Source organism: Palaemon carinicauda, chromosome 10 (assembly GCF_036898095.1).
Source record: "Palaemon carinicauda isolate YSFRI2023 chromosome 10, ASM3689809v2, whole genome shotgun sequence".
In the NCBI taxonomy this organism is placed as follows: Eukaryota; Metazoa; Arthropoda; class Malacostraca; order Decapoda; family Palaemonidae; genus Palaemon; species Palaemon carinicauda.
The window spans coordinates 2,447,287-2,455,492 of NC_090734.1; the positions used below are offsets into that span (position 1 = coordinate 2,447,287).

The following is an 8,206-nucleotide window of genomic DNA, read 5'->3' on the forward strand; positions in this document are numbered from 1 at the left end:
ACGAAGTGGTAAGCGGGTTTCATAATCACAAACTCATCGGAAGTATTTCACCAGGATATTCTCAGCGTTTTCAGTAATTCGCAAAACCCAACAAAGATAATTAGTGACGTCATAGAAAGTGGGCGGAGTCTTTACCCTTCATCACACACACAGCAGTGCAAAGACCATTCGAGCGACTAGATATAAATCAGATGTAACTATGATACGTTGATAGTGGTCTACGTGTGGAACGTGCGCAGCACATCAATGTACCGCTTCCCAGAAAAGAAAAGCAATGAAATACTGTTGTAGAATTATCTTCCTAATCTGACAGTTGAATCAGTGGAACTTCAAAAGTTCAAACTTGCCACGTTGGTTTCTATGTTGAACAAGCCGTCATAAGTCTCTTTTTATAGTTTATGTATGCAATATCTGTTTTAATGTTGTTATTGTTATTAAAATATTCTATTTCAATTGATCATTACTCCTCTTGTAGTGTAATTATTGTTTCCTTTCCTCACTGATACGTATATATTTTTCCATTGGAGCCCTTGGGCTTATAGCATCTTGCTTTTCCAACTAGTGTCGTAGCTTAGCTAGTATTAGTAATAATGATAATAAGTGAAGAGAGAGAGAGAGAGAGAGAGAGAGAGAGAGAGAGAGAGAGAGAGAGAGAGAGAGAGAGAGAGAGATGCATATCCTGTATAACAGATTATAAAGGAAGCAAAGAGAGTGGGAATACTTTGATGTGTTGAAAGAATTACCATGATCAGCAAAACCGCACTAGTAAGCCATTCATATTAGGTTGATTGGTTTTGAGCGATCAGACGAAAATCTCCCACCAACACCTATCTTGACTGGTCAGCGTGGTGATTAAAACTAGCCAAACACAAACCATGAATTGACTTGACTGAGGGCTTTGTCCTGCACTGGACTAGAAATAGCTTTATTTATTGTTGTTGTATATTTATAAAGATATGAAATAGATTCGAAAGAGAGTAGAAACGTTGGCAAGGAGAGTTTGGTAAAGATGTAAAAATCAGACCTTAACGTCTTGAAAGTCAATCTCCTAAAAAAGTCACCTCGAAATATTGTTCAACTCAGGCGAGGATTACAAGATTGGATTCCGTTAGCATGTGGTAGATTTTCCATTTTCTTGGAAACTACTTTTCAAGAATTTGTCTTTTCTACTTTATTTCGGTCACTATCTAAGTTTGTACCGGAATCAAGAGTGCTTTTTATAGGCTCGAAAGTTTAAACTTCCAGCGAATCTTCTTATGTTGAGCAGGATGACATACTTTTATAGTTTATATATGAAAGATCAGTTTAGATGTTGTTACTGTTATTGAAATTTTTTTTTTAACTGTTCATTAATTCACATGAAGTTTATCTATTTCCGTTTTTCTTGTCCTCAATGGGCTATTTTTCCCTGTTGGAGCCTTTGGGCTTATAGCATCCTGATTTTGTAACTAAGGTTGCAGCTTAGATATTAATAATAATAATATAGCCATAATTATGGGGATTGTACACGTGTCTAAAGAAAACAGAAACTGCAATCTACTTCAGAACAAACGCAAATGGCGAAAAGGATTTAAAAAACGATAGGTAGTTCTCGGGTAGCTGAGCTTTAAAGGTTTAAAGGTTGATCACGAATAGCAGAGGCAAGGTAGAGAGACAATACCCTACCAGGACAATGCCCTAGACACTGTCTATATAGTCAGTGATCAGCGCACAGAGCTCCACCTCTCCGCCCATGCTAGTACCAGGGAAACCCAGGCAATGGCTGCTGATAACTCGGCAGGTAGGCATAAAGACTTACGATTAGGGGGAGGTTGCAGACACTACAAGAAACTGAATCTTAAACTGGTCTAGAATCCAAGTTTAACAGACCACTAAAAAGATCAATTGAAATACTCTGGGTATTGCGTCCAAGAGTTTGTGAAAGAAAACACTAAAACTAAACGTCTAGGTAACTTGTCTACGCTCGTTCTGAATTGGCCATTTTGAAGTTTATCTCAGTAAGGTTTCAAAACAATGATTAACCACCATACATGAATAACTATATTTGGTAAGGAATGGGAATCTAATTTTCATGAGGTTACCTTATATGAAAGGGCAGAGAGCGAGGGATTACCTATATATATATATATATATATATATATATATATATATATATATATATATATATATATATATATATATATATATATATATATATATATACACACATTGGCAAGCGGTCACAATTACGGTCGGATAAAAGGGAATTACATACCATTTAATTGGCTGGAAGCAAGATATTAGCACTCACGAGACTGTAATATCTAGGTCAGTTATATTTATATTGTTTTTTTAATCTGCAGAGCCTTTCTAAATTTAAGTAAATAAAACATGGTTTTTGAAATATGCTTGCCAAATCAGCTATATAAAACTCAATTTCATATCCGGGAAATTCTCTATATAAGACTACAAAAAAAATATTTTGTCGGTGCATCACAAATGTGTCTTAAAGTTAGATCTTTTTTTCTGTTATATAAACTATTGCCATGTTATTTGTGATGCTTGCGACTCTTAGTTAAATCCTGCGGCAGTTTATGTTCTTATCAGCTAAAATTTAATGATTACTAAATACTTACCAATGGTGAGGTCATCAGTTGTTTAAAATATCTATACCAGTTAGGAAAAATGTACATTCTCTGCTAAGGTTCCGGATCAGAACAAAAATACAATAAGGAAATAAAATGGAAAACCTAAACATATAACTCTGGCTCAAATTACAATAAATCTAGGTTCAGCGATCTCTTTAAAATTTCTGACAAAAATAAAACAAATTCTTGGATAATGCCAAAATAAATTTCTTTTCATTTGAAAACAAAACGAAGAGTATACGTTATGTAGATCGTGGATGTAAGTAACTAGCGAAAAATGTTGAGTGACGTTTATCGCTCGCGTATCTTAATTAGACCTTTAAACACCACTCATAAAGTAATTGACATACAATGGACAAACTAGTTGCATTGCATACTGATGAGGCAGAAAAACAATGGGGATCTCTCTCTCTCTCTCTCTCTCTCTCTCTCTCTCTCTCTCTCTCTCTCTCTCTCTCTCTCTCTCTCTCTCTCGAGTGAAATTGTGAATTGCTTGATAAATATCATCGTAATAATCGTAATATATAAAGTAAAAAAGTTTCTGTACTGTTATTTCTTCCTCTGTCATCTATGTAACCAAAATAAGAAAAAAAAAAAAATAAAAGTGATGGGATGAAATAGAGGTTTAAAGAAGAAATGATTCGATGGAAATGTTATTGAACAAGAGCAATCACAGATTTCTGACCTTCGCCAAAGGTTAATGGAGTCGTCCATTACCTAAGATCTATCTATGGTGAAAATTTTGTTTAAGTCAGTCAATTGGTTCTGAATTTGAAATTAAATTGACGAAAAATGCAAATCCGGATAAAAAATGAAGTCACCCATGGCCAAAGATCTGTCTGTGGAGAGAATTTTGTCAAAATCCGTCGAATAGTTTTGACGTAATCCTGTCCACAGACACACAGACAAATAAATAAATAAATAAGCCAACTAGATTGTATAACCTCCTTGGTGGAGCTAAATATCTGTGTCCAAGTCATTTCTATTTCTCTACCATAACAAATAAAGTCATGTAAAGGTTTAAGGCTGCTAAACTGATAGACCTATAGGCTCTCCTAAACCTCACAAGAATGGTGAGCCTGTAGCGACTGAAGGGACTAACGACTATGACTGGTGTTCACTAGTCCCCTCTCTCTCTCTCTCTCTCTCTCTCTCTCTCTCTCTCTCTCTCTCTCCATCCATTTTACAAACACACATCACACACTTATATACATGCACATATACTGTATATATATATATATATATATATATATATATATATATATATGTGTGTGTGTGTGTGTGTGTATACATATATATATATATATATATATATATATATATATATATATATATATATATATATATATATATATATATATATATATATATATATATATATATATATATATATATATATATATATATATATATATATATATATATGTGTGTGTGTGTGTGATGATATCAAAATCTCTTCATTAAACAAATTTTAAGTAATTATTTTACTATAATATTGCGTCCAGCGCTTTGTCCGTCGTGATGCAAAAGTAAAACATCTGATAAAAATACTATTGAATCCCTCATGGCACCTGATAGGAAACATTTCCTTTAATCAGCGCAAAATTCAACAAAGATAATTAGTGACGCCAATTATCATAAAAAGACTGCATTGGATATCAAAGGAAAGATTAAATTATGCTTCGTAAAAGTTTTATTCAGAGTAAACGAATAAAATTGGCAGAGTCTGTGAAACAGTTTAAATTGTTAATGACAGTAAATCATCAAAAAAGTTTTACCGTTATTTGATTTCTCATTTTTATTGAATTTCTAATATATGTTTTGGTAGAATTACTATAAAATCCACAGAAATTCAATGGTGGTCTTATTTAGCAATTTCTCCATGTGGATCCACAAAACACCGAATGACTCCCAGGTGAGACTTGTAGCATTTCAGAACTGGAATATAATACAATAATTAGCATAGATTAAAATTCTGATCTGCCATCGGTCAAAAGGTATAACAACCTGATGTGAAAATCTGTCATTCCTAATGGAAAATATGAACTTTTGAATTTTATATCACTGGCTAACGAAATTCCGAATTAGTACATAGATTATTAAATGTCGATTCATTACTTAAAAATCCTGAGCAACAATTCCTGGTTTCATGCATATTATATAAAGATTTTCTTTCCCACATTTATCATTACATTAAGGGATCGGTTGCCAGACAAGTCCTCCCCAATGCCTTCTATCAAAGGCATCCTCTTCCACCGAATATGTGCTGTACATATCATCCTTCACTTTATCTCACCATCTAATTTTCTGCTTCCCTCTCGATCTTCTCCCACTAATAGGTTCCCCCAAAGCTCTCCTCACTCCTCTCCCACCATCCAACCTCAACACGTGCTCACACCATCGTGTCAACTCTCTAATCCTTATTACGCCTGCCACTCTTACTTCGTCATTGTTCAATCTTATGTCAAATAAAAGAGGAACAAAAATACGAATCAAAATAAAAAAATAAGAAATGCTAATAAGTAGGACGAGGGAAAAAAATAAGCTAAATATAGAATATCATATGGATTGGAGAAAAGATAATTACGACAGAGAAGAGAACTGATGTATGTTTTTAAATGATAGATGTCGGAAACAAACAACAAAAAAGTAAAAACTAGAAAAAAAATGAAAAGAATAATCTGTGATTTCAAAATGATTCGTCCTACTATTTTCTAGTTCATTGTTCAACCAATATTTTGCTATTTTGTCATTCTCCCAAGACAGTCTTCATTAAAGTTTCTTACCTTTATTTATTAGTATATGTATATATGTATTTATTGAAGTAAGGAGGACTTTTCTCTTAAACTATTAAAATAACTAGTTAAATTACATTTATATGCTTGGTACCATCTAAGTCCTTCTTGCTTACTACGAGCTAAGTAATTAGCTAACAAGCCTTCTAATCACGCCATTTTCTTTTTACTTGGGAGGTTCATGGATATACCCAAGACAGTCTGGCCTAGCAAACCATACCGTCCATATCTTCACTGGCAGTATTTGGGCACGAAGATTTGAGCTGCTAGATTCGTGCTACAATATTTTTATCATTGAATTTGTGCTGTGCTGCTATTTTACCGTACCATGTTTGGGTTGAGAGATTCAAGTGTTTCCGCATTGACGAAGTTATTCAACATAAACTAACTTCCCTTGATTTGGACTCTGAGCTTCCTTCGGCGTGAAACTCTAAACTTCGAGGGCATTCGACTCGTCTCATAGCTTGCATGGATAAAGGTGAGAACCAAGCATTGTTAGGGGTTTCGTAATGTTTTATGGTAATCATTATCCGTTGCCTTAAGCCTTCAAAGCACCAATATAAAATAAATTCCTTCCTCTCTAATAGATATATATATTGTGTACTATTAAACTAATTTTGATACTTGTACAATACTTACGCTTAGGTATAGTTGGTGAAGCTAGGTCGTCCTGGGTTATAATCCTGCGTTCATCTTTCTTATTTATATTATTGGTAAGACTTTATATTAGATTTAATTCGAAGGGTGAATGTTATAGTGAATACATTATACAAAATTATATTGCTTATATTTATAGCTTCAGGACAGTGTTTGATGTCGGAATGTATTTCATCTTCCAGGATATCATTTATCCATATGTTTAATTGAAGTGGCTTAGTCCGAGGATAAATTCCCTGTTTCTTACATTGGCGAGCACTTCCAACATTATCGGTAATGGCTTATTAGGTTTATATAGATCATATATGCAATTTACGATTCATTCAAATGCTTTGTTCAAATTGAATTTATATAATTTCCTTTCTTTTATTATATTTTGATATATTCCTTTTTGTTGTTTATACAGGTGAGGTTGGAAAAGCTGAAAGTAGTTTGGAAATTACCCCTAGATATAACCACCTTCAAGCAATCGGAATAGACAATTTATAACATTTTTATTTTTCTGAAATGTTTATAATAAATTTGGTGAATTGTTTTGAAGAGTTTTCCTAACTACCATTGTAGAATGTTCAAATTTCAGCTTATGGCGCCCAACGTGGGGCCTTGATGGAGACTGCTGAATTTGCCGGAGTAAAATTCTTGTGTTTAAGGGTTGCTCAGTCCAATAATCAATTTTCTTTTCTAGCTCGTTATATTTGTTAAATATGAATAAGTTACAGATATTGGTAGGTCAGCGGAAGACTATTAGGAAAAAGGTCACTGAATGTTTTAATAATGTTAATAATTATGATTCCTTTAATCCTTCTGAGCGTTTGTCTGAGAGAGGTATTCTCTTACGCTACAAGGAAAAGTTGTCTGATCTCGGTAGTAAGATTCTAGCTGAGAAATTCTTTAATAGAGAAACTGTAGTTGAGGCTGATTTGAAAACTGAATTAAATTCATGTCAAGATTATTTGGATAAAATTGAAAGGTTATTGCCCTTGCTTGATGTTTCTGAAAATCCTCGTTCTAATGTAAGTGATACTACTAGAAGCTTGCTTAAGCAGCCCACAGCTCCTCTTCCAAAATTTAGTAGTAGTGAAGGGGAAGATTTTTTAAGGTTCATAACCGAGTTTGAAAACACCACCAGTGCATTTAGTTATCCAGATAGGGATTTGTTGCTTCTACTAAAACAGCAAATAGATGGTAGGGCTAAGTATTTGTTGTATAGCTTAGAAGCTGACAAGCAATGTTATAAAGATGCCAAGGAGTTGTTGGTTTCGGCTTTTGCTTCTAAAGAAGCTAGAATAAATTCTACCATCCAGAAATTGTTGAATCTTAAGCTTGGAGAGAAGGATGATCCTTTCATATATATCTCAAATCTGAGAACTATTTGTGAGGCTGTTAGGACGTTAAAAATTGATGCTAATGAGTTTACAAGGTTTTTTGCTTGGCGTGGTATTAATGATAATTTCAAGAGTCACTTGGTTTAAATCACCACGAAAACTCACCCCTCTTTGGATGATATTCTCGATAATTTTTTTTAATGCTAGTGAGAGGTACGTAAGTACTAAAGGTAAAACTCCTCAAGAGATTAAGTTTAGAAATAAGTTCAGAACTACTCCTGTTAAAGACTACTGATAGTTTGGCCATTAAAACTAAAGTAATGGAAAGTAAATCTTCTGTACCAAACTGTCTCCTTTGTAGTAGAAGTGATAGTAAGGAAACTAATCATTATGTTAATAAATGTCAGAAATTCTCTACTCCTGCAGAAAAAGTTCACATAATTGAGTCTTTCGGAGGTTGTGTAAAATGTGGAATGTTAAACCATATGTCTAGCGAGTGTAGGTTTAGGTTTAAAAAGCGTTGCATAAATTGTAATGGTTATCACATGAGTTACCTTTGTGTGTCAGAATCTGCAAGGGATGGATCATCTCGGACTAATAAACTTAATTTTAATGCCAAACAGGAGGCTAGCAGTGGAGTTGCTGTAACACACCAGTACTCGACGAATTCCATATTGCTCACATTTACTTTTTCTCTTGAGGGCAATGATAGTGTCTATAGGGGTTTGAAGGACAGCGGTTCTCAGAGTACATTTGTGTCTGCTAGATTAGCAAATTCACACAATTTTAAAATTGTTCACTC

General features: G+C 33.9%; 1 long non-coding RNA gene across 1 annotated transcript; it reads left to right on the forward strand.

The window, feature by feature from the left end:
• Positions 1 to 5,525: 5,525 nt before the first annotated feature.
• LOC137648369 (uncharacterized) lies at positions 5,526 to 7,529 on the forward strand. The gene is made up of 3 exons (XR_011045597.1): positions 5,526 to 6,135; positions 6,262 to 6,352; positions 6,486 to 7,529. It is a non-coding gene; the product is annotated as an uncharacterized lncRNA (long non-coding RNA).
• The last annotated feature ends 677 nt before the right edge of the window (positions 7,530 to 8,206 follow it).